The sequence below is a fragment of the Pseudopipra pipra genome, chromosome 3 (assembly GCF_036250125.1).
Source record: "Pseudopipra pipra isolate bDixPip1 chromosome 3, bDixPip1.hap1, whole genome shotgun sequence".
Lineage (NCBI taxonomy): Eukaryota > Metazoa > Chordata > Aves > Passeriformes > Pipridae > Pseudopipra > Pseudopipra pipra.
In genome coordinates this window covers 76,179,626-76,206,181 of record NC_087551.1, presented here as the reverse complement: position 1 = coordinate 76,206,181, position 26,556 = coordinate 76,179,626, and the positions used below count along the sequence as shown (strand labels likewise).

The following is a 26,556-nucleotide window of genomic DNA, read 5'->3' as shown; positions in this document are numbered from 1 at the left end:
CAGGGCATAAACAGATCTCAGACTCCTGAATAATACATCCCAAACTGCTCACTTAGATCACCCTCTTTTGACCGGGAAGTTCCCTAGGTGCCTGAAATTCAGCTACACAAGAGCCTTGAGCTTTGTACCTAACTCACAGTCTCTGTCACTGGGGCCCAGAAATCTGATCATGACTAACCCACACCAGAAAACAAGAAGGCTGCATACCATACAGCAGTAGCCATGTTCATTTTCAAAAACAGAATACACATTTTTTTAATGTAACAACTAATGAATCACAGCCTAAGGGGGAGTCCAGTTTTGATACTGTTTTGGGGCTCAGGCTCTGCTCTTGATTGTGAGTATTGCATTAAGTGAGTTACTGGGTAAAAGTGTGAAATCCCAGAATAAGGAATGGAGCCCATGACACTCTTCTCACTGATGTCTCAGAGCTTTTTTTATTTTTTAATTTTTATAGATTTTAATGTAGATTTTAATGTAGCTGTGTTATATCCCTTACCCTGTAGCATAATGTTAACATATACCAAACCCTACTGCCCCATCTTACATCAATCCCTCAAAATTCTGTTAGCTGTTTCGTCTTCTTTTCAAGGTAGAGTTGTAGAAAAACACCTTAAGGCCTGGACCAGGAGATATCACACAGACACAGTGACCTTCAAGCCCAGAACTTTGGAGGAACTCCAAGGACTGTACATGCTTCGAGGAAGATGAAGATGAGGAAAAAGGGGTCCCAAATGCCCCCAGACTCAGTTCCTGAAGGGGTGTGCCAGGGGACAGAACCAGGGAGTGGACAAATTGGGATTGGATGGATATTATCATAAAATCATAGAACCAGTGTCTAGACAGGCGTGCGGTATGTATTCCTCTAGACCTAAGGACTCCTTAAAACTCCTGCTCTCTTTACCTATCTCCTATACTAAATTGGCCTGGAGTTTTTTCTTTGTGGTCTTTTAGGCAACATCTCCCATATTACATTCTAACCACTAGGTAACAGATATTTAATCATTCTGACTGTAGTCTGTGATTTAAATGACAAACAAACAACAAAACAAAAAAAAGGAAACTCAAGATTCCCAAGTGCACATCTCCAGTCGTGGTACTCTACAAGTGGTTGCAAGCACACAGATTTCTGTTCTTCGTGACACTGAATCAGATGTCTCTGGGCCTACCAGATACACACAGGATTCAATCCTTCACTTCACATTTTCTGTAGGCTAGCAGGAGACAAAATCCCACAGAGGAGGCAAGAGCAGTTTGTTGTACCAGACTGCATGTGTCAAACGAGTTGCTGGTCAGCTGGACCTGTTACTAGGCTATCAGACCACTTTACCTTGGAAGACCCCTACACCATTTGAGAGTAGGAGTATTTCAAGTGCTGATAACCTCCTAGTTCATCTGAACAGAGTTGTCAGACAGGCAGGTGCCTGGGAGTAAAAGGTCAAAAGAGGCCTCTAGACCTAAGGCACTCTAGGACTGAGGTGCTTTAGATCACAATTTAAAGGACTTGTTTATAAATGTGTATAGATATCTATATAGATATAGGGAGAGAGAGATCTGTAAGAGATGCACGCAGACATTAGGGCAATATTTCTCTCTTACAAGGATAGGCTGGGAGAGTTGGGCCTGTTCAGTCTCAAGAAAAGACGACTGAGTGGGGACCTCATCAATGCCTATAAGTATCTGAAGGGCGACTGTCAAGACGATGGAGCCAGGCTCTTCTCAGTGGTGACAAGCAGTAAGACAAGAGGCAATTGGCACTGATGCACCGGAAGCTCCACCTAAACACGAGGAATAACTTCTTTACTGTGCAAGGGATGGCACACTAGAACAGATCACCCAGAGAGGTTGTGGAGTCTCCCTCACTAGAGATAGTCAAGAACCATCTGGACACAATTCCATGCAACGTGTTCTAGGATGACCCTGCTTGATCAGGGAGGTTGGACCAGATGACTCATTGTGGTCCCTTCCCAATCTTACCCATTTTGTGATTTCAATTACAATAGCTTCTCTGTAAAACCTTAGCTATCCATTGCTAAAAGATACTCTATCTTCATCCACCCAAAAATCCTACTCATACTGTTTGGTTTGTTTTTGGTTTTTTTTTTCCACATGCACATCAGGAACACATCGCCCCCAAACATCTTAAAACATATTTTGCATTATGTTCCCTTAATTGAAAAAACACCTTTTAAGAAAATAAAAAAGGCTACAGATCCTTTCAATTTATCACACATCAATCGCTGCCTGAGTAGAAGCACAGCACATACTCTTTACTATTGAAGATACAGTAGGTTTAAACAGAGCCATTCCAGTTCTTTCATTGATGGTATAAATCTTCAAATCTCAGTGGAAGAGCCTAGTATATTCCTATTGTTAGTCAATCATTGACAGAACAGACTCAACAGTTAAGAAGCTTCTAATGTGACAACTTATATAAGCAGAATAATTAAAGTATATTAGAAATCCAGATAATCTCTCCCAATCAAACCAATGAAGGGCAGCCCATGGGCATTCAAATTACACATTGCAATTTAGCTCAGGGTCACCTTCCCAAGTTAAATAACAGAAAATGCCCTAAACTAAATGATCTTTATTTATAACTAAACCTATTCAGGAAATTACATAAAGATCTTTGAAGATATAAACACTTTAAGAACAGCTAACAGCTGTAAACAACTACTTTTTCCCTTCTAGTGGTTTGAAGCCTATTTCATTTCCCAGGTATTACTTGAAATATTCACTAAAACATAGGAAAAACAGGGGAAAATGTGTCAGATCCTTTTAAATGTTATAACACAAGTATCACAGCAATATTTTCTCACATTACCGCAGACTGTGTTTGAACAGATGATGCAAGATGTCTGTAATTAAATAATTATGCTATCAATAGATAGGGAACCTAGTACTTATGATTTTTTTAAGATTCTCATAAGAAAATTTTTTTTACTATTTCCATTTGAAGTTTTTTGTTTGTTTCACGTTATCTTCTACAAGTCAATCTATAAACTGCACGATTAAAAGCATTTGATTACATTACATTACATTTTGACATAAAAGTTAGTCAAGACTACCACTCTCTGTTATAGTTTTCCAAGTTTAAGGTTATATTAAAATAAAACAAACAAAGAAAAACTCCCAAAACATAACCATTGCAACTGATACCAGAATAAGCAAAAACACCAGACACACACTATTCAAATTTTAAAGTCAAAGTTCCTAAATATTTAAAACTGGTTTTTTTTTCACACAAGGAATGCTTTCACACAAAAAGTAGCTTGGCTGTGTCTTCTTCAGAGAAATGCAATTCAAGAAATTGTCTGAAACTAATACAGAGAAATTTAGTAGATTTATGTTCTTGACTAATTCTTTAAATTTAAATGTAACAGAGAAAAAAGTATGTACCACAGGAAAAAGTGAACTGAAAGTCTCAGGCTTTTAAGACAGTCATCTTTTCCACAGCAATATGGAAACAATAATGCATTATGATATATCATCACCAAAGTTATCTCTCATTGCTTTAACAATTTTCCAAATCTAGGAATCACTAAAACTGGCAAAAGCAAGCATGACCTAATCCACTTCGAAATTTTCAAACTAACATTCAGAGTAATGGATGTTAGTTTGTCAATCTGCAGCATTTCTGAACATAGCCATCTCTTGAAATGTTAAATATATTGATGCTTTGGGAATTCACCTTCTGGACTTTCAAAAGGAAGTAGCACATAAGTGTGACAAAGAAGACTCAAAATCTAGGTGTAATTCATACATGCTCCTTCACCTTTTTTTCTACCAGATGGCAGAAGTTGCACAAAGGCCAAAGCAGTACCAGCCTAAACATTCTTGCCCTTCACTGGAGAGCAATAAAAGTTCTCAGGATATCATCTACACCCTTGGCAGAGACAAGAGAATAAAAAAAAAGGGGTATTTTAAAACTCATGAAATTGCAGGAAGAAGTGTGGATATCCTTCAAAAAGGAAAGCAGACGCACAGCAACTGCTGTAGAATTTAACTAAGAAAGAAAAAAATAAAACCCACAAATGAAGTGGCCTCCAAGCACAGCCAGTTCTCCCTCCTATGTTATACCACTTCTTTCATCACATTCTTCCTGCAGTGACCATTACCCCATGCACTATACAGCAGAAGAGAGACCTAGAATGTGCTATGATCAGCCTGTCCTGTCCTTCTGACTCTCAGCTGAATGCGAATTCTGCGAGGCTTGCAACGATCCAGGCCAATAAGATGCCATAATCATGACATGCAAGTGAATAGTGTCATATAAACACTTGCAAGAACTTTTCACTGGTTGCTTGATTAAGATCTTAAATATATGGAAAACAGCTCAGCAGTCTACCTGAAACAGTTCCTACTACATTACAAGAAACAGCAAGTATTCGGAAAAGAACTAGCATATACCAGAATCGTGGACAAAGGAAAGGAAATCAAGCGTGGAATTCTTTTCTACTGGCTGGATTCCCTTTACTTTAAAAGAAATGCAAAACAAGCGTCACCAAAATTGTGATTCTACAATGTGAAATACTGAAGATGGGGCAATAAGTTCCAATTATTTTTCTATGCATTTAACTTCAGATTTCAGAGGAAACCTGTTCATTACCAGGTCTGCATTAGTAACAGAAAATGTCAACACATCTTACATTGCAACCAATTCATAGATAATACTGTATCTTCATTTGCGGATGAGGAACACTAGGAAATGTCTTCCCTAATTACTCCAAAATGTTATTGTGTGTTTCTTTTAGAACACAAATATTTTTCAAAAAAGCATTCACTACTTTGTAAGCAATCAAACAGCATATAGCCTCTTAATTAATCACTAATTCATTCATCAGTAAATCATTTTACTCATTTTTGAATGGTTAGGCTTCATGAGTATTCTCTGTATATGCCCAGGTGAAGTAGTATCCAAAGCAACAGTTGCAAGACCACACTAATAAATAAATATATAGAAAAATTATCTGCACCTCAAAGGGCTCATCTCCTGATATCAAAGATTCTAATCTTCACTGGGATGGAAAGTGTTAATGCTGTGAATAAAAGGTTTTCAACTGCAGCTGAATCATGTGAGGATTATCAATACAGCAGCAATGTACAAAGGGGCTCCAGCAAGGTTACAGAGTTTAATATAATCCTCTCTATAGCTAAGCACAGTAATAGAGAACCCTGTGTTCACTGTGACAGCATGTTGTGTGCACTCAGTAATACTTCTGAAATACACAGGGAGAACAAGAAATCCCCAACATCTTTACTATTCTCAAAGACAAAGTAAAGATATTAACAGGAACAGACATACAATCCTAAAACACAAAGGTACAGAAAAGCCAAACATTCAAAGCTGCAGAATATTACTTAGCACTTTCTCCTTAACCCTTCTCAGTGGGTTTAACTGCATCACTGAAAAGACAAGTTGTTATGACCGTAATTTAAATGCAAGCACAAAGCTCTAGCTTGCTTTGTCTAGGTCTGCTGGGGGGGAATATTACATCTGCCTCAGCCACCCTAACAAATTTGTGTTAGAGAGCTGTTTTCTTTTCCTAATCACATTTAGCAAAGATAAGGTTGCAAGAGAAGCAAAGACAACACAACCTGCGTTAATTCAATGCAACTTGTTCACATTTCAGTTTGTGGAATACTGTTGGGAGAAACAGACAGCTGATTTGAGCCCAACCGCAATTTTCCTTTATTACCTTCACTGGTATTCAGCCAAGTTAGCTTCTCCCCTGTACTACACAGGCATATGCTAAGATTGCAGTTTCCTTTGTGTCTGTAATGCAAAATACAAACTGGAAGACATAACACACAAAGTGACCCTTTGCTGTCCCAAAATCGCAAGTTCCCAGGAGAGCGAGTCCAGGTACTCATTCCAGCAGCAGGGCTTAGCCTTACACACAGATCTCAGCCAAGCAGTCTCTGTTAAATTCTGCTCTGTTCAAGGCACTGGGAGTCATCTTGTTGCTTTGAACAGGTCCCTGCTCAGTCTTTTCAAAGGAACAATACAGAAAATGCAAACAGTTAAAAAGATATTTACTTTCCCTAAGCAGACTTTCAGTATAGGTCAGATTCAGAATTTTTTAATCGCCTGAAAGAACAAATAGAGAAAAATAAAGAAAAAAATTGAACAGGCTGCACTGAAATTGATACTATCCTAAGCTGTTGGAAGTCTCCTTTTTTAGTTCACATACATGCAAAAATCCTCACCTATAACAAATTTAATATTTATAAATCATTGCCTTTTCACAGAACTTAAAATAGCTGCATTTCAATTCTTAAGAGCCTTATTTTGAATAGAAATATTTGCAGCTGACATTACAATTAGTTTTGATCAAATTAAGAAAAAATTCCCCAATAAATTCCCTGTCTCACATGTAAAACGTCAGAACAGTAAATGTGCCTCAGCCTCTGCTGCACTGCAGGCATGTCACCTCACATAATTAGAGTTTAAAAGGAAAACACTAAACACACTCACACACATTGATGGGAAGGGGGAGTCACTGGAAGTTCTGTGATCAGCCCTGACCATGAGATACTTCGGCCCTTCATTTTGTGGGTTTTGTTAAGTTGTTGGTTTTATGCACTGGACATCTTTATATAAAAGATTTCTTAGAGAAATACTGAGAAATTGTAATTACGTTTCTGTAACTTTAAGTTATAAGGGACATAATTTCTTTTTTTTTTAATAGGAAACTTAATTTGGTTTCCAAACAATTTTATATTTGAAAGAACAGGGAGTCCAGATCACTTCATATTATCTTTATTCAAGTTCAGAGCTTATTAGAAATATAAATGCTAATACCTGCCACATAGGGAACAGACAGTATTAGCTGCTAGGTATTTAGATGAAAACAGCACATCTCTGCTGGTACACAAGATCAGTTTTAACAACCTTCCATAACTCTTGCTTTTTGCCATCAGAGCAGGACAGTTACAATCAGAGATTCAAGGGTCACAGCAAATAAGTTTAGCACCATTTGCCCCCTCTTAAAGACTATCTTTCTTCAAAACATTCAAAGGAAAGATCCACTTAACCCCATCAAGACCTTCTGAGTGAGCTCTTTGCTTGCAAAGTTCTAAAAAGATGCCACACATCAAACAATATCCCAGTACTACATGCAACAGTCCTGCCTTGAATGCGTACTTGTTGAGTACAAGAACCATGTTCTCCATTCTTGCTGAGAAATCAGAGAATCATATAACAGTTGAAGCTGGAAGCAACCTTTGGAGACCATCTGGTCCAAGCCCCTGCTCAAGCAGGGCCAACCCCCCGCTCAAGCAGAGCCACCTAAAGCTGATTGCCCAGCACCATGTCCAGATGGTTTTTGAATAAGTCCAAGTATGGAGACTCCACAGTGTCCCTGGACAACCTGTACCAGTGCTCAGTCATCTTCACAGAAAAAAACCTCCTAAACTACAAACCAAAACCAAACAAACTAAAAAAAAACAAGCCCACCCACCCCCCCTCCCCAAAAAAATAATAGCTTTTGCTGATGTTCAGAGGGACCCTCTTGTGTCCATTGCTTCTGGTCCTGTCATTGGGCATCATTGATAAAAGCCTGGCTCTGTCCTCTTTGCGCCCTCCCCCTTCAGATAGTTTTATACGTTGAGAAGATCCCCCTGAGCCTTCTCCATTCTGGGCTGAACAGTCCCAGCTCTTTCAGCCTTCCCTCATAGAAGAGACGCTCCAGTCCCAAAATCATCTTTGTAGTCTTTCACTGGACTCTTTCCAACATGTGTGTATCTCTTTTGGACTGGGTAGCCCAGAATTGGACACAGCACTCCAGCTGTGGGCTGCGGCCTCACCACTGATAAGCAGAAGGGAAGGATCCCCTCCCTCTACCAGCTGCTAATGCTCTGCCTACTACAGCACAGGATGCCATCAGGATTCTTTGTGGCAAGGGCACATTTCTGGCTGAAATCACTCATGAAGTTTTACAGAAACCTTTCACATCATTATAAAATGGATCATACAGGAATAGTGACAATTAGAATGCCACTTTATCTGACAAACTGAAATAAAGAAGAAATGGTGAAGTGAAAAACAAGTCATGTTACTAATTATACAGACAAACTGCAGACTGCAAATAGGTATCTTTCAGAAAACTCTTCTGTTCAAGTAGAACTTCTAGACATTCTGTGTTAAACGTGATTTCCATTTGTTTTTCTTGCTGGATTTGTTTGCTTTCGGGGGGAGTGTTTGTTTTGTTTTGTGCATTTTTAATAAAAAATTACAGTCATACAAAAAATCTAAATTCAAAGGGACTTCTAGAGGTCACCTGGTCCAACCCCTGGCTCAAAGCAATGCTAACCTTCAATAATATCAAGGAGAGAAATTTTACAACCTATCTTAGAAATTTGTTCCAATGTTGTGAAAATTTTATTCTTATATCTAATAAAAACTTCCTTCCCCACAATCTCAGTCCACTGATTTCTACTACTATACACCTTTGTGATGAGTTTAATTCCACCTTATCTATACCCCCCCCATTAGATTGCTTTACAAATCAAAATGCCTTCCACCCACCACCTCCCATCCAAACGCTCTTTTCCTAAGAATGAAAAACTCAGTTTTCTCTGTCTCCCCTCACAGGGCATTTGCTGCTGACCCCTAATCATCCTTGTGGTTCTCTGCTGAACTTAAATCAGTATTTCAATGTTTTTCTTTTACTGGGAATCCAATATGCTGCTTACTTATACAACATAATTTACTTGAGACATATTCTTGTAGAGCACCAGGAGGGCAATGAAATATAGCTGTCTATAGCTACACAATAGCCCAGACTTAGATATAACAAATTTTCTGAATTTTTACCAATTCCTTATTGTCTTTTGTTCGCAAAAAAATCATGAGAAACTATAATCATGTAGTGTGACTGGAATTCCAAGCAATGGTTCTGAAGGCCAGCACTGAAATCCATTTTTAGATATAATAATTTCCAAAATCCAGCCTCTAGCTCTTCCGTGGGTCTCTGAGATCAGGATAATAGCAGTTGACAGAGAATTATAATGATGCGACAGGTTCATCTCTTCTGTAAGCTATTGTTTACACTTTTTAAAAGAGTCATTTTTCACACAGTACAGATAGCTAAAATAAAAACTAAAGCTTAACAGGTTGACCTTAAGCTTATGACTTGTTACAATTCAGATCCCCGTAGTTAAATGGGCTCCAATGCTGATGGACTCCCCACACTGTACTATAGTGGATCTCTATTTAAGCTCACAGTGTTTCATTCAAATATATCGAAACAATACAGATATTTTGGAAGAGCTTAAAATTTGAGAAATGTGATGGTAAATTTGTGGTCATGTAAGGATCATAAAAATTCTTCTTAGCTATGCAAAAAAAATAAATAAAAATCATCAGTTTGGCAAATTGCTTGAAACAAGTTTACTGAGGTCAATTTCACCACGTCTCAAGTGCCTTCCGTTATCTAGTCCTGTTTTAGACCTGTAGTTTCTCTCATTCAGTATGTCCTCACCCAGGCTCAAGTACCAAGCTGGTACTTGACAAACTGGTAAAATAGCCATTTTGGTTACAAAAATTCAAATGCTGAGTGGGTGCCACCTCAATTAATATTTTCTGATGGGATCAGGAGACGTGAAGTGGACTCTGAGGAAAACTACACAAAGTCCTGAGGAGAAGAAAAGGAACGGTATCAAAATATTAAACCCCAAATACTGAAAACAAAAACTAGAAGTACTACTACCCACAGTTATGTCTTTAGGGATTCTGAATATAATTTCCAGTAACACACCTGCCTTATTATTACACCTGTAGCACTGTTATTATCATGCCATTCCTATTTTTCAGGTAGGAAGCCTGAGAAAATACTTTAAAAATGCTCTTAACTTAAAACAAGACTGTAACAGAGAGAGGAGCTGTAGTTAAAATAAAGTGTGAGGTTTCTTAAATGAAACAGTCTTGCTCCAGCTTCTCTAGCTGTCTTTGCAGAAAATCAAAATCTATATGCATATGAGTACTCTCTAGCAACCTGCTGGGAGTCATATACTGCAAGTGGTTTGGGAAAATCTTTCTCTCCAAGAGAGAAAAGAGATTTTGGAAGGCAGGCAAACTTGTACCCAAGATAATGAACTAACTTGTTTCCAAATTCCAAAACAAAGCATTTTATTTCCTTCCTGAAAAATCGATTTTGTTCTTTATGGAGCATTTGTTGTGTGAAAGGATGTTTTTCACATAATATATCTTTTCAGTGGAGGAGATTACTTCGGGTACAAAACATCCCCTACTTTGTTCCCAACATTGGGTAATACAGACAGTAGAGCTAATTTTCTGCCATACAGGAAGAATGGCAGGTGTGCTAAAAACTTATATCATCACCCTCTCTGAAACACAGTAAAAATCACTGTTAGAACTGATAGTATATTAGATTAAAGGTACCATCAACAATGTCAATTCTGCCTGGTAGTGTTAACAGGAAAATGTTTTACAAGTTCTACTACTGGGCATCCATTTAACTCCCAGCACCAGCTATGCTGTGAAACCGTGCACATAATTTATCTGGTGAACTGCATGTGTGGGCAGCATTACCCAGGCAAAACTTCTCACAGTCTGACAAAATGCTTGGATTTGTACTGTTCAGATGATTGAACAAAGAGACTTTAAGCAATCACTAACAATAATTTTTATCTCCAAACATGCTAAACTGTAATACTACACGAGAACAACCTATTGCTTTAAAACCAGATTTGATAAAATACAAATAAATGGATTACTATTACATTTTAAACTTGTACACTTCTTGTCCATTAGGCTTAAGTATTAGCAAGGTTCACATTTTATCTTACACATCATTTTTAGCAATTTCCCCACAGAACACTCATAATACCTCCATGGTATCCATTGTAACCTCTTTGCTTACATATAGGTTAAAATAGACATTTATTCCAATTAGATGAAGTAAATAGAAAACAGCCTTTCATAATTCCTCAGAGTTACTGTCATCTTTTCTTTGAGATAGTAATCAATAGTCTTCAAAACAATTTCCAGTTTAAGTCTGCCACATACAGTTGATGACAGATATGTATGCCAACAAATTTTCTTCCTGCATCATGGCAAAACTAATTTAATTACCCCCAATAATATGTACAGTGTACAAATACATGTATTTAATAATAATCCCAACAATGCAGACTTGGTAACGTACTGCATTTCTTTTCAGTGCAAATGTATTGCTACTACTCTGCAAGGCTTCCTGGAGTTTAATCTATTATTTCTCTATACTACAAAAATATTTGATTTATAATCATCTGACCCATGCTGTAACGTTTTCCAAAAAAGACTCACCTCAGACAGGTCACATGCTCAATAAAATACTGTCGTATCCAATATTCCATTGTATTTTATATCAGAACAGAAAGGGATGCTGTTTAAAAACTTGCAGCACATAATTTTTTAAAACATTCTGCTTCGATGGGCTTGTTTGTTACTTTTCCTAATTTCTTAAGATGCACTTGCCTAGTTTGTAATATTTGGGGTTTTTTCATTGAGAAAATAGCTGATAAAGGCATATAGAGACCACTGTCATGAAAAAGCAGCACATGCCTTGGGACACCTGCCAGCTCCTACTACTCTGTCTATGTTCAGCATGCCATGTTCTTGCCATGCAGCATCACCTACCACAGATGACATTAATAATGTCACAAACAACAAGTTTTCTATGCAGCTGCTGAAAGAATTCAGAGACCTTTCAATACACACAAAGTTAATTGTTGAAGCTGTTTTTCCTATTTTTGCTCTTCAAAACCCTAAACTAGAAAATCCCTTGAGTGAAAAGTCAGAGAAAGACTACCATCCCTTCTAGGGTTAAAAGACGCTTTTGTAAGATTTTTAGGTCAGATTAACCTTTTGCTCACAATAGGGCTGGTTATTGGTTTTATTTTTTACTGTCTTTAACACAGGTAAAAAAAATCAATATGAAGCGAGACAAAGGGCTCTGGAGGCCCTGGCTGCACCAGCTTTTGGTTTGGCTCATACACAATCCTACAACATGCTGAGGCTGGGAAGGATTAGCCTGCTTGTGTTGAGTAAACCGATGATACTCAATAAACAGTTTCTGTTGTAAACCCCTTAGGACGTGCAAAGCCACACTAGTTGGCATTAGACCAGATAAGCTGCCGAACTAGCTGTAATCTCATTTAGACCTGAGCTGATCCTCCTGTCCTTTCATTCCACAGGATCAAAGCAAACCACTGAGGAGGCAGCTGTATTATAGCAGTAATGCTTGCTGGATGCGGCAAACATTTCATAAATTCCTCTCCTCGAAGCAAGCCTGCACATAATCTACCCAGAGCCAGTTCAATCAATGGATTTCTGAATTCATTAGTCTTATTATTACAGGATAACTGTTTTCTCCACATAGTGTGGTAGTTGTTGCAAGCCAACTTTGCAAAACAGCTCTTATTGCTGACCATTTCTTTCTGGTAATGTGCCTTTGCATTTTTGCAGTGCCACATGAAAATGATTTAAATCACTTCAATGCAGTATTTTTTTTAAAGACTAGAAATAAAACCAATTCAGGAATATTCAAGTAGGAAGCCCTGAAATATAGTACATTCTTCCAAGTATAATTACCGCCTACCTGTTTGCACGCTTCCATGCATCAGTAATAATGACCAATGTTTTCTGAGCTCAATGACAGCAAATGATAACAGCAAAAGCAGACATTATATCATTGTAGCAGCATAAATACAGACAAAAATTACAAATGTGAAAGGAGTAATTTTAAGGAAAAGATTTCTATTTGCCTTCTACTCCTTGGTTCTCTGGAATTAAAAAGAAGAAATATTTTCATTGTTAAAGAAATGAATAGCACAACTTAGGGAAACCAGAAAACCACAAAAGCAACAAGTTTTTTTAAACTAAGGAAAAATGAAAACCAAGACACTGGATCAAATAAGACTTGAGGGTGCAACATTCAATTTCTGTACCACATATGGAGTTTACACTGTGTAATTATAGATAAAAAAATGTTATAGTATAACCCTAGAGCTTTAGAAGAACAGAATGTGTAACTCAAAAATGCATCAATTGACCCATTTCCCACCAGTGAAATGTGCAATATAACACAAATTCACACATAAACAAAATAAAATCATATTTGTAACTTGCATTGGAATAGGGGAAATAGCATTATTTGCTAATTGTATTAATCATTAATGTAAAGACCTAAGTCTTCTGATACAGCTGCATTAGAAAAGAAAAAGGATGTAATAAGAATTATGCAGTACAGCGGCGATTTTTTTTTTGGGTCATGTACAAGTAACATTAGTTCGAGGATGTCTTCTTCAAGAATGAATAGTAGCCAGAGAACTAAGTTTGGTCCCAAAAATAGGGAAGGCCAGGTAACCCTTACAGTTAAGGTTAAAACAGCAGTGTTTGTGACTTACTGTTATTTCCAGCCAGTATAAATATAGGATACATTCATGCATGCAAACTGATAAGTTAGGAAGATCCCTCTCAGAGAACTGCTGTGAGTTTACAGAGCACAAGAGAAAGTTCTGTATCATCTTTGCACGCATACCCTAACCTACACTACACAGATCTACTGAACTTCTGTACCTGGCCGCTCATGCTTTTAATAAGAGTATAAAAAAACCCGTTCATATAATAAAAAGTTTCAATGAAGTATAATAAAATCAGGTGTTTAACACATGTAAATGATTTTTTAAGATTACAGAGATGAGATGTTTCGTATGAAACTTTTTTTAAGCACTGAAGCACAGATGTGCTAGAGTATGTCATAGGCAGCTGGCAAAGACGAACAAAAGGTATTTGCACCTGTCAACTACAGATGTGTAAAAAACTCACCACACATCTCTTCCTCAATCACTTAGAAACCATCTGATGTGTTAGTTAATGATTCCCCTCTCTCCACTTCATTCTTCAGACATAAAGGGGTCCCATTTAACATAATCACTTAATAACAGCAAAGTGATGGGTATCAGAACCCTAATTCTTCTAATATTTGCAAAATCCAGCTCTTTGTAATAATAATAACACCATGATAGCAAACTGTAAAACTGTGTAATTATACTTTAATTGTATTGTGAGGCATGCATTAATCACAAAGTTTAAGTACCAAGGATGGAATTATAATAATTCTGTAAAACAAATTTAAGCTAGCTAAGTAGGTCAGAACCACTAGCATGCAACAGGAGACCTCTGGGAATTTATCAGTTAATGGCTATTTATGTGCAAATGAGTGCCCTCCAACCCTCCCAAATCCTGTGTAGCTGAAGGGTATTTCTGTTAACCAGGAGCATGCTTAACTGCTGAGGCATAAATTAAACCATTTATTGGAATGATTTTAATTCTTCTCTCCCCCCACCCACTCTTACTACTCCCTCCACCCTCACTAGCAGCACAATTTACAGTATTAATTTACATGGAGATAGGATTGCTGAAGAGTTTTCACAAATTACTCTGTTTCAAGGAAGAGAGGGGAAAAAAAAAAGAGAGAACAGAAAAAAAAAAGAGCGAGAAAAAACTTTCAGTTAGACAGTAGCAATCGTCTTAATCGTTAAGTCTTCCAGAGGGCAGTTTGAGCTATTAGAAATTCCAGAGATTCAGTGCCACAGCAGTGCAGTGGAAACCCTTTCAAAATGAACTCCAATGAAATGAAATTCTGGTTTACAATCTCATTGAATCGTTTAGGTTGGAAAGGACCTTTAAGATCATTGAGTCTAATCATTAGCCCAGCACTGCCAACCTCACCACTAAATCATGTGCCCAAGTGCCACATTCATGTTTTTTAAATACCTCCAGGGATGGTGACACCACCATTTCCCTGGGCAGCCTGTTCCAATGCTTGACAACCCTTTCCATGAAGAAATTTTTCCCAATATCCAATCAAAACCTTCCCTGGTACAACTTGATACCATTTCATCTTGTCTCACATTCTAAACTTGAAGACAATGAAGCTGAAGGGGGACTGCATCCACTGTATTTTCTGTCATAACATTCAGACTGTACACCTCACAAAGGTTTTCCTTCAAGAAAGAAAACAATAAAAATTTCTTGGCTGCAGGAAAAAAAAAAAACCTTCAATTTTTCAGTTTGACTTGGAAAAAGCTAGTCAGTTTTCATGTCTTAGGAAAATAAGATACCTTTACAAAATACTCAGAATCAAGATGTATTGAATTTTCACTGTGATGTTAAATGGGGATGATTTACAGACAATATAAATGATTTCTCAACACTTATAATCATAGCAGTAATTCAGTACATCAAGATAATGTAACCATAACCTCAAGATTCACTTTTAGGCTTATAATTCAATATGCTTGGGGTTTCTTTTTCTTCTAAGTGCACACACACATACTCTTGCAAAGCCTAGGGTCCCAGAGCAATAAAACAATAAAAATTTGATTATCCTAACATCAATTAACCACAGCTCCCTGTTACCCTAAACAGGGTCACATCTCCCCAATGCCTAATAATCACATTGTAAAATCCCCTGATTGCCTGAATATATTCACTCTCCCTATGATGTTTGGATAATCATGGTTATGTTATAGTTAATTATTATTTAAGAGATGATCACAGGGGCATTACTTTCTGATGTCATCTTTACACCTAATACAAAATTCCATATAAATGTAACACACTGAACAAATACATGCACAGCTTTTCATCACCAAATCAAGCTGTTTTAGAATACCCTTGAATATATAGGTGTGGTGTGAATTCAAGGAATTCCCTGGGAGCAAATCTTTAGCAGCTTTAAAATATTTTAGCAAGATACCTGGAATACTTATTGAAGTATTTTCAAATGCACACCGCCAATAGCTAATCAATATATTCCTGTCCAGGAAAACAAAAGAATGCCAATGAAAACGTTCATTTTTCGTTCTTGTGGTTGACTTTTTGAAAGGAAAACAAGACTGCAAAAAAGCAGTAGAAGGAAACCTCATTGTCCTGGCAGGCACATCTGTACTTGACTGTTCTTCGCTACTCCTGCCCCTCAATAAAAGATGACACATGCCCGGCTGCAGTGAGCGCTCCTGCTGCGTGCATAATGGCTGCCGTGGCTGCCTGTGCAGTCCCTGCATTACCATGGAGAGAACCAGGAGCTTTCTGCCTCTTAACAGGGATATCCAAGCATGCACGTAAAACCAAACACTTCATACAACTCTTCGATAACAGCCAAGAAATTAATAAATGAACAGAACTATTTGACCAAAGAAGTTCCCTCATGTATTTTCAGAAAGCATTAGCACAGCTCTATTATCAGAGCCTGCGACAGGCGCACAGTTACCTCTCAGCTCCCTACAGTGAGGAGCTGCAGCCTTGTTTATGACTGTACCTTACAGCCATTGGCAGGGACTCTGTATGGCCCTAAGGCTTTAATTAACCCTGATTAGAGATAAACAGGGCCTTCTGGTTGTGAAAAAAGAGGGGAGAATAGACAGCACTTTCAGCTTATCAGTCAACTAAGTAAACTACAAACTGCTTTTACCTTTCTCTATCCAGTAAAAATGTCAGGAAAGGACCCCCATAAGACCCTGAGATGATGCAGAGGTAAACATTGCATAGTATCTTCTGCTCTTTCCAGTTTATTTTTGGGGAGGATATGGTGGCCTACTATTTCGGACTCATTTGCCATGAGGCACATTTTCACCATCCCTGTTTTAGTACATCTGTAAAGAAAACTGGAGCATTTAGCCATTGGCAATTAGTGACACTTAGACTTGTTCCAAGCCAAATAAAACAGGACAATGTACACCTACCATGCCATTTATCAATTAGCTTTCCTTCGAAAATGTCCAAAAAAGCATTTTCAAAGTAATTTTCTAGAAAATTTCAAGATTCAAACACATTACCACTGAAAACTCATCACCCTGTTCAGCAGGGCCACTGTTCTGTGTATACACTAGAAGCCATCTTCACTTTCCCACTCCAGAAATTCCACGAACAAGTAGGACACAGGAGCACTACACAGGTTCAGTTCTTTCCCCCCAGTAGAACAGAGAAATTAAAAAGAGTCAAAATGAATGACAGGTTTCCAAAGTTAAATTTCATGGCAGATTACAGTTTCTGGTACTATTTTTCATTATCTTCTAATTTCGCTGTACTTTTGTTCTGTAAGGAAAAGCACAGAATACTGTTTAGGATGCATCCGTACTATTTGACCACCAGCTGCATTGAGCACTCCTTAATATCAAACCACAGAAACATAAGTGAAGGACTTGGTAGCCCCTTGACAGTGATTCAGGGAGTTCATCTCACCAGTCTAGTAAGCTCATATAAACTACTTTCTGGCAAATGTTTGTCTAATTCATTGTCTAAAAAAACCACCAAAACCAAAAAACATTCAGTTCCACAAGTCTCGAAGCCTGCAAGAGTGTTCAGTTTTCAGCCTACTATAAGTAACCACACTAAACTTCTGCCTCAAATCAAGCCAATTCCATCTTCACTGGCACGAAGAACAACAGAAAACCCGCAACATCCTTTTATATACTAGGTAACTTCTAGCATGTCTCTCCTCAACTTTTCCTAGCTGAAATCAGTTCCATCAAACTTATACAAACTTCCTACTCTTATCACTTCTGTGACTCTTTCCAATTTTCAATTTATTCATAAATGTTTTGTAAACTGACATGTCCAGAACTGCATACAGAATACTCTGGCTAAAGACAGAATAAGCAGCTCCTCTTACCTGCAGGAGTTTTATTAACACATCCCACAATGATATTCAAGTCACATTAGGTCCTGCTTCCTCATATTGTACCGGCTGTGTACATGAGAAAGTCACTGTTAAAAGTTAGCCATCAGATGCAGCCAAATTTCAGATTTTCTTGCAGCCACTATGGTCTTACAAACTCACATAAATAAATATCCATGTAAACAGCAGTGAAAACTTAAGTACCACGCTCACCTCCCACTCCTTTTAAGATACAAGGGAATCCACCTGAACTACCATTCACAAACAATTTTGGTATTCCCCCCTACACCAGGCAGAAACTTGCTAGTGCAGGGACAATACTGGATCTTGAAGCCATCTGTGCTGAGCAGGTAGCAGTCTACAAGCAAGGGTAGAACAGAGAGATGAGGTAACAGCTGTGGCAGCTACCTCACTTCAACCAACCCCAGATGTGGAGATCTCCCATTTATCTCACCAATGGTGCATACTACCTCCCCACACGTGGACAGTACAGCTGCCATGCAAAGCATTCCATATGTTGTGTTTGCATTTCTCCTTCCTGATTTCAGTACTTGGCCTTCACTATTTCCTCTTGTTGATGATAATTTCTTTCAAAATATAGAAATAATTTTCAATTCTGGTTTTCTTTTCTATACAAACATAGAGAAATATCCTCTAATTTTTGGCTATGTGCAAACTGAGACAAACTCTGTAACTCATTTTCATTTACTACAACTAGTTGTGCTAAACTGTTCCTCATTTTCAGTGACTGAAGTGATGCCATTAAACACTAATAACACTAAGATAATACAAGTAATGCTGAAGCATTACACTATTGATATTTTCTATGAAAATTGTCTCTCTCATTCCCATAGACTCACACCAGCTTACAGAAAAACTGTTTGTACTTTTAAGGCTGCTGGTTTTTTTTCTCTTTTTTTTTTTTTTTTTTTTTTGGTTACGATACCCAGAAACAAGTACAGTAGAAGTTGTTTTATGTCCAAGAAGAAATTTCATCTTAAGCAAAAACATCCCGGGGGAAGAAGAATTAAATAATATATACCCAGAAAAGAGAAAACCAGAAAAGAGTAAACAGAAAACACATAATGTATTTAGACTCATCCCTTCCCTTCATTTAGGCACTGCTTTCAAGAGAGCACAACAAATTGTTTTTGCTGATGAGGTAGTCCCAGAAGTGAGCAGTAAGAGAAGCTGACACTAGTAAGTTACAGCTGTCAGTAACAGAAGCAGAAACAAATTTGGAAAAAATTAAGCAAGTGGCTATTCATCACTGTAGCTATTAGTTTTCAAAAAAATGAGTAATGGTGGGTGGAAACAAAACCCGAAAGCTTGTTCTACTGAACTGAATCTTTCAGAACTTCACAGAGTACTACAGTCTGTGTTGTGTCCAGCACCTGCAGGTGCTTTGCTTGCTTTTCATTTTCCTCCATTAAGACAAGTATATTCACGTGTTCAGTTAGCACAAGGATTCTCCTTGGAGTTGGTTCACATTTTTTTTCTTCTCTTTAAAGGTCAACTTTCTTTAAAACACATAGGTACAAATTAATTCTCTTCTCCTGAGACTAACTCCTTTCACAGGGGCTAGCAATAGAGACGAGTACAAGGAGAAATATTTTGGGTGAAGCAGAGACAGATATGTTTAGTTCAGTGCACATAATTGACTCGTCCAACCATTCTTGACATAGCCAAGACAGTGGCTTGCTCTTGTCCTAGAATGTACACTTGCTATTTTATCAGTCAGGTTTCCAATTCTCTGCTAAGGGACCAGAAACATATGGGCACAGGTGGGCAGGGGCACAGACTGCACTCTGGTCCCAGAGAAGCTGAGTAGCTGTCTGGAGCCAGCTCACCATTCGCTTTCTCCATCCTTCTGCACAGACTGTCAGTAGGAGGCAGCATTGACTCTGACAGCAGCAGCTCCACACCACCAAGTAGTTGGGAGCTGGCTTTATTCTTCTGTCATTATATAAGCAAGATGACACTGTTCTCTAATCCAGCCAAAGCTGATAAGTACCATCAACCTGTCACTTCCTACATTTCAAATTCTAACACTGCAGCATCAAAGAGTTTTTACATTTCGATTTCTTTTGCTGGCAGCGGTCGGTAGCCTCTCATTCTCCCACGGTGTTCTAATGCAGCATTTGCACACCGGGGTTACTCCCAGCCTGAATAGCAGGTCATCCCCTACTCACTGAGCTCATCTGTGGCCCATGTGCTAGGCAATTTAGATCCAATCAGCCCTTATTTAGCTCAAGAGTAATGAGCAGCATAGTGACACAGACTTAAGCCTGACCCTCAGGACACTGCTCATCAAGCAGTAAAACTGTGACAAAATCATTCATCTTCCACCCGCTGGCAAGAAATAATACTCGCACTCACTGTATTACTTTTTCAAGACATAGAAAAAAAAAGGTCCTGAATTTTCATGATGTGAGACATTAATTTGCAGAAAGCTGAATTCCCTTAAACCCCCCTGTTGCTATGAGCTCACCAGGGGGAAATAGGCCTTAGGAGACTGAAATGGAATAAAGAAAATTGCTTCAGCTTTCTGTTCATTTTAAATAAGCCTTAAATCTGACAAGAGATATCCTAAAGAGAGAAGAAATATATATCTTGTAAGGTAACGAAGAAACAATCAAAATTAAGAGATTAGAAGGCTACTTGCATATAATGGTTTTATTGGCAAAAATATTTCTTTTGTTTAACATCCACAAAAAAAAAAATAAAATACTCCATATGAAAAGCCATTCTCTCACCTCATGTGAAGAACAGAAGCAAAACTGAGAGGAGAGTTAATTTGGGGAAAATAGTTTCAGAAGTAAGACACTTCCATCAGAAAACAAATCTGTACTTTATGTCCTTCAAGGAGCACATATTTCTCTAAACAACTGCAGGGTCCCAAGCAGCAGGTTCTCAGTACACCTGGATATGATTTCACTCTTTTTTTCATGGATTTACTCTTTCACAACAGTAAGTCTTGTACTGCTGTCAGGTAGGCTACAGAAAGCTTATGTGGATTATTTTTTGGTACATAAAATGGGTACAATGGATGAAACACAGAAAAGTGTTTCCATCTGTACCACAGGGGACAGAACTGTGTATCTTCATGATTGATGGTTGAATACTAGACTTCAGTTTCTTTAGCTTTGGGTGTCTACCAAGACAGACTTTTTTGGGCATCAACAATTAGAAGCTTTTTTGACAGCTTTTGTTGTTTCAGTCTGTTCTTAAAGTGATTCTAGAATAGAACAGAGTAGAATAGAATATTGCAGCTGGAATGGGTCTATAACAATCATCTAGTCCAACTATCTAAGCAAATCAGAGCTGATCAAAAGCTGAAGCAAATTATTAAGGGCATTGTCCAATTGCCTCTTAAACATTGACAGGCTTAGGGCATTGACCACATCTTTAGGAAGCTTGTTCCAGTGCCTGACCACCCAAGCAGTGAAGAAATGCTTCCTAATGTCCAGTCTAAACCTTCCTTGGTTCAGCTTTGAACTACTCTCACGTGTCCTATTACTGGAGCCCAGGGAAATGAGTCTAGCACCTCCTTCTCCATTTCCCCTCTTCAGTAAGCTGTAGAGAGCAATGAGGTCATCCCTCAGCCTCCTTTTCTCCAAACCAGACAAATTCAAAGTCCTCAGACGCTCCTCATAGGATATGCCTTTCCAGCCCTGTCCCCAGCTCCTCCTTCAGAGGCTGTCTATTACATCTTAAACATCAATATAAAAGTGATTTTAATCAATCATTCAGCTTTAATGTGGCTACCTACACATTCAAGGAAATGGACAGTGAAAAGTGGAAGTGCATATTCTTGCAAACCTGGACCAATGCTATATATGCACAGGAACTTTCTATAAGCAAAGTATCAGGTACATGGCTGCAGTGCACACTCTATCTCATTTCACTCCTTAGCACAGTAATATTCTCAAAGGAAACAATCCAAACACACATCAGTTTTATCTAGTCATCTTTGAATATCAGAATAAAAGGGACAAAGGTGTAAAATGTTATTTAAGAACCTCAATAAAAACCTGGGAAAAAAAAATCTCAAATCCCACATAAAGTAGGCAGAAAATTCAGTTTTAATTATAAGAGCCACACCTTAAGGCAACAACTGTAGCTAAGAACACACACAGTATTCCCTCAGAAGACAGTAACAGATTATATTTTTAAGGATTTAGACAAAAGAAACCTCTCAAAATGCTGCTATATTCTACAGCAGTGATTGCTTCCCATGCATTAAAGCATTTAGAGACTAGATGTTTACTGCAGTCGTTCAAACATCAGCTTTATTACTGGAATACCTGAATTTCAAAAAACCCCCCACTAAAAATACTTTAAGCCATAGGTCAAGTTAGCACAGCAAGGCACGCTTGCTTCCCAAGCATAAGATGTATGTTGTGAAGCAAAAAAGGAAGGATTTATTTCATGTTTTTCACACAGGTAAACAAAATTCATAGCAACTTTTAATGACTTTCTAATGGTCATTCATTAAGCCTGGGAGATCTTAGAGCCAAACTAACATCATCTGACTCTCAGTTCAGTGGCTTAGTCACAGAATTGCCTTCTGTGCTTATCAGAACATCACAGCTGGTAGCTTTAAATATCTTCACAGGATGGGATGGGTAAGAGAAGACTTATGCTCTTCCAAACTCTTCTGAATATAGTTTTCAGAAGCTCAACATCAGAAAAGAGATTTTGCAAAGACTAACACTAAAACCCCTGAGGGGCAAGAAAAAAAGGAGGGAGGACCTTTCTATTCTCCTCCTGAGCTTATCTGCTGACTTACACGGTAACAGAGAGGGGGAGAGAGGCCTCTGTTGGTCTCGAAAAAGCTTCCCACAGGCTGTTTTGATGGCAAGTACAACGCAAAAAAAAATTACAAATGACTATACATTTCCATAGCAAAGATATACTGGATAATGCATTCCTATCGTGATTTCTCTTACAACCTCAAGGCTAAACACACTCTACAGATGGAAACATTCAGTTCTGTTGTTATCCATGGCCCAATTATTAATGCAACTTTTAACTAGAGACAGGTTTACCTAGTCAGTATTCCTGTAAGAGCTTATGAAATTAACACAGCAATATTTTTAAAAATTGGCAAAAAATAGGCATAAATATATAAGAATTGTTTTCAAAATAAAATTACTGCTTATTACAGTATTAGATTTGTGGTACTTCTCATTTCTGCTATGAGAATTAGTAGTAGGTCTCCCTGAAACTAGGCAAAGATGTTTGGAGCACAGCAGTGATTTTACACCTGGGCATGTACTCACATTTTATAGTCCTGTAACTTTGTGCTAACACACCACAAAACCTAAATGCCAGGATGATGAAAATAAGAGAATGCTCATGTCAGAGCAATACCCGATTGCAATAAAAGACATTTTAGTGTATTTCAAACGCTTCTTTTAAGACTAACACATTGAAGTGTCAGAACCTACAGCAGATTTCTCCGATCTTGTGTCCATTTTTACAGCAAGTTCTGTCAAATCCATTTAATTACATATTTTTATTAACCTAGGGTTTCTTTTTCTGCCATCAGACGCTCAGATGACAGTTAGCGCTAGAGATCTGGAACAAATGAAAGCACACATGGGCAAACATCCTGCATTCACCTTTCAGTAAAAAAAAAAAAAAAAAAAAAAAGGCAGGATTCTAAAACACTGCTTAAACACGTGAAAAAAAATAAAAGAAAAAACTTATGTCTGAGCTAGAAGCTGAATCCTTCAAGCAAACATAGGAAGCAAGCACTTCACATTTTTATTTTTGGGAGTTTCTTGATTGTTTATGGTTTATTTTACATGTTTTTAAAAAGGAGACTGTATTAAAATACAACCTTACACTTCATACTGAATCTCACTATGAAGATCAAATACTTGCAAGTGCCAGCAAGTAGCATCTTGATTCCACTTATCCAGTCACCATGTATCAAAAACTGATAAAAACGAATTCTCCAGCCAAGTCATAGTTCTATTTAAATATATAAACACCAAAATAATCATAATAGTAACAATCAATAAAAAAAGTGGATTAAGAAAGCTTATTTTAAACAGTCTAAGCATAGGTAAATACAACAGTCAAAAGCTACTAGCACTTTTCTAGCAGACAAGTAAAATACAAGAAAAATCTGGAAAGGGTTATTTTAAAGCACAGTAATGTAACAACAGTGAAGGTGGGGGTTTCTTTTCAGATGCCTTTTAAAAAAAAGAAAGAAAACAAGCGCACTTTCAAACCCTTGTATGCCAAGTTTTAGCCCAGAGCAAGTTTTCGCTGCTGTGTTACGAACCCTTGAAAATAAAGGTTTATAATGGAAATGCTGACAGACCCTTAACTATAGCAGCATGAATAGCTATAATTAAAGAAGAGCTTTTGGCTACACCTCAATCTGAAAATGAAAGACTGGAATTTTTACAGTATCCTCAAAGAAAAGCAACTGGGAAACCTGGAGTGAGATTCCAGCAATCCAACAAGATATGTTAAAGGGGATTGCTAAAACTATTTGCTATTTTAAGCTTTAAATACTGAGGCATTTAGTTAATGTAACCAAGTCAGTATTTTCATAATGCTACTTAATCAGCAATAAAGAATGCTCCTGTGAGCCATCATCTGGGGTTAGCAGAAAGTGGCACATGAAGTTATTATTTCCTAACAGCCTAGAGGGAGCTGCTTCTCTCTTTAATCAGTAATCTCACTTCCTTCCTACCTGTAAATTCTCTGTCATACAATTATAAAATTATTAGACTGTGGTGTACAGAGAAATTACAGTTATGAAAGGCCTAGTAGCTTATATCAGCCTGGATTTTAAAAACAGGCACTGAACCATTTAATCCTTTTTTGAGTCTGCAGACAGACCAGGCCTAATCAGTCTGGTCAAGCCAACAATAGTTGAATATATGGTTAGCACAAAGTCATCCACACCTTTTGAACCAAGAAAGTGATTTTAGTGTTGTTTTACTTGCATGGCAACAGAGGACTATTTTCAGTGAGTCTGTCCAAGTGGGAGAGAGAATCAGTAATATTTTTGTGTTCAATACAACCTGAAGATCAAAGTGTTTTATCACAGAATATGCTAAGTTAGAAAGAAGCCACAAGGATCCTCAAGTTCAACTCCTGGCTCTGCACAGGACCATTCCCAAGAGTCATACCACATGCCCAAGAGTATTGTCCAATCACTTCCTGAACTCAGACAGGCTTGGTGCTGTGACCACTTCCCTGGAGAACCTATTTCAGTGCCCAACCACTCTGGGTGAAGAACCTTTTTCTAATATCCAACCTAAACCTTTCTTGACATAACTTCAGGCCATTCCCTCAGGTCCTGTCACTGGTCACCACAGAGAAGAGATCAGTGCCTGCCCCTCCTGTTCCCCTCAGAAGAAAGTTGTGACTGCAATGAGGTCTCCCATCCGTCTCCTTTTCTCCAGGCTGAACAGACCAAGTGACCTCACATACTCCTCATATGGCTTCCCCTCAAGGCCCTTCATTTTCGTTGCTCTTCTTTGGACACCCTCCAATAGCTTAATATCTTTCTTATATTGTAGTGTCCAAAACTGCACACAATATTCAAGGTGAAGTTGCACCAGTGCAGAGTTGAGCTAAATGTTAAGGAATTCAGTTTCTCTGTAGATGGGATAAATAGGCTGGTAACAGTAACCAAATGTACAAATACAGAAGCTGCAATAAAGAACTGTTAAAAGCAATCATTGTTTAAGCATGTTGATAATTAAAATATTTCAGCAGAACTGGTTTTTTTAAGAAAAGGTACGAATACTGTCCTGTACCTTGTTTGTGGTGAGCTGAGAAGTCTGGAATGAACTTCTATGCCCTCCTCTCCGTTCTACAAGAGGGCCACATAACCCCCAATCTTGGAAAGCTTTTGAAATAATGCCAAGTTACAAAATAGGCAACTTCTTCACTAGTCTCAAATTTCTCCCTATTTCATCTTTAAAAACAACAAAACAAATGCTGTGCATTAGCTAATGGAGAAAATGTCAAAGTATTTTTGAAGTCTCCAATTTATTCCAGGAAATACATTCAGTTGAACTGAAATAATAAATAATAAATCAACTAAACTTAGTTCTGTGCTTCATCTTTTTTCAAAAGACTGCCTGAAAAACAGTTGTCTTTGGATCTATAAGCTATTGACAGCTGCAGTCAAACTACTAGACAATAACAAAGGACCTAGTTAAAGAGAGATCTTGCATATGGGCCTCAGTATTCCTATTATGTACTCTTCCACAGCTCTTTACACATATTTCAGTCTTGCACATTTCAAGTAATGGCAGATCAATAGCTGCCTCTTAATATCTTATAAAAAAAAGGCAGTTTGGGCTTCAAACTGGAGGACTGCTTCTCAAAGGCATCAGTAGACAAAAAATATGCTTATTGAAGGGCACTGTGGGTGTTGAAAAATGAACTAGTACATCAAAGCAAAACTGCTTGAAGTGGTAAAATATGATTTCCTTCTTTCTTATTGAACCCCAGACAAGTATTTAAATCTCCATAACTGTGGTATTTGAATGCAACCTTGGTGAAAGAGAAAAAACAGAATGACGAGTCTGAAAAACAGAATACATTCAGTCAAGAAACAAAACCAAAAAAACAACTCCCCCAACTTAAGTAATTAGTACAGAAAATAATTTTGAAGTTCCCTGTCCCAAAGGAAAGATGATATTGTCTGAAATAGTAGCAACTGGATGACTTTCTAAAGAGCCACTAATTTATAATAAAATCTCGGGATGTCAAACCTAATCTCCTGAAACAGTAAGGAAACATTTCTGAGTTTCAAAATGCACTGAAGTATTGGTGGATTTTGAAATTTAACATATCATTTACATCCCTCCAGAGATTTCTC

The 26,556-nt window shown here is 37.8% G+C and overlaps 1 protein-coding gene across 3 annotated transcripts in view; it reads right to left on the bottom strand.

The window, feature by feature from the left end:
• The window catches only part of MMS22L (MMS22 like, DNA repair protein), a 103,347-nt gene that overhangs the window by 38,581 nt on the left and 38,210 nt on the right, over positions 1-26,556 (bottom strand). The gene's annotated exons all lie outside the window — the stretch shown is intronic.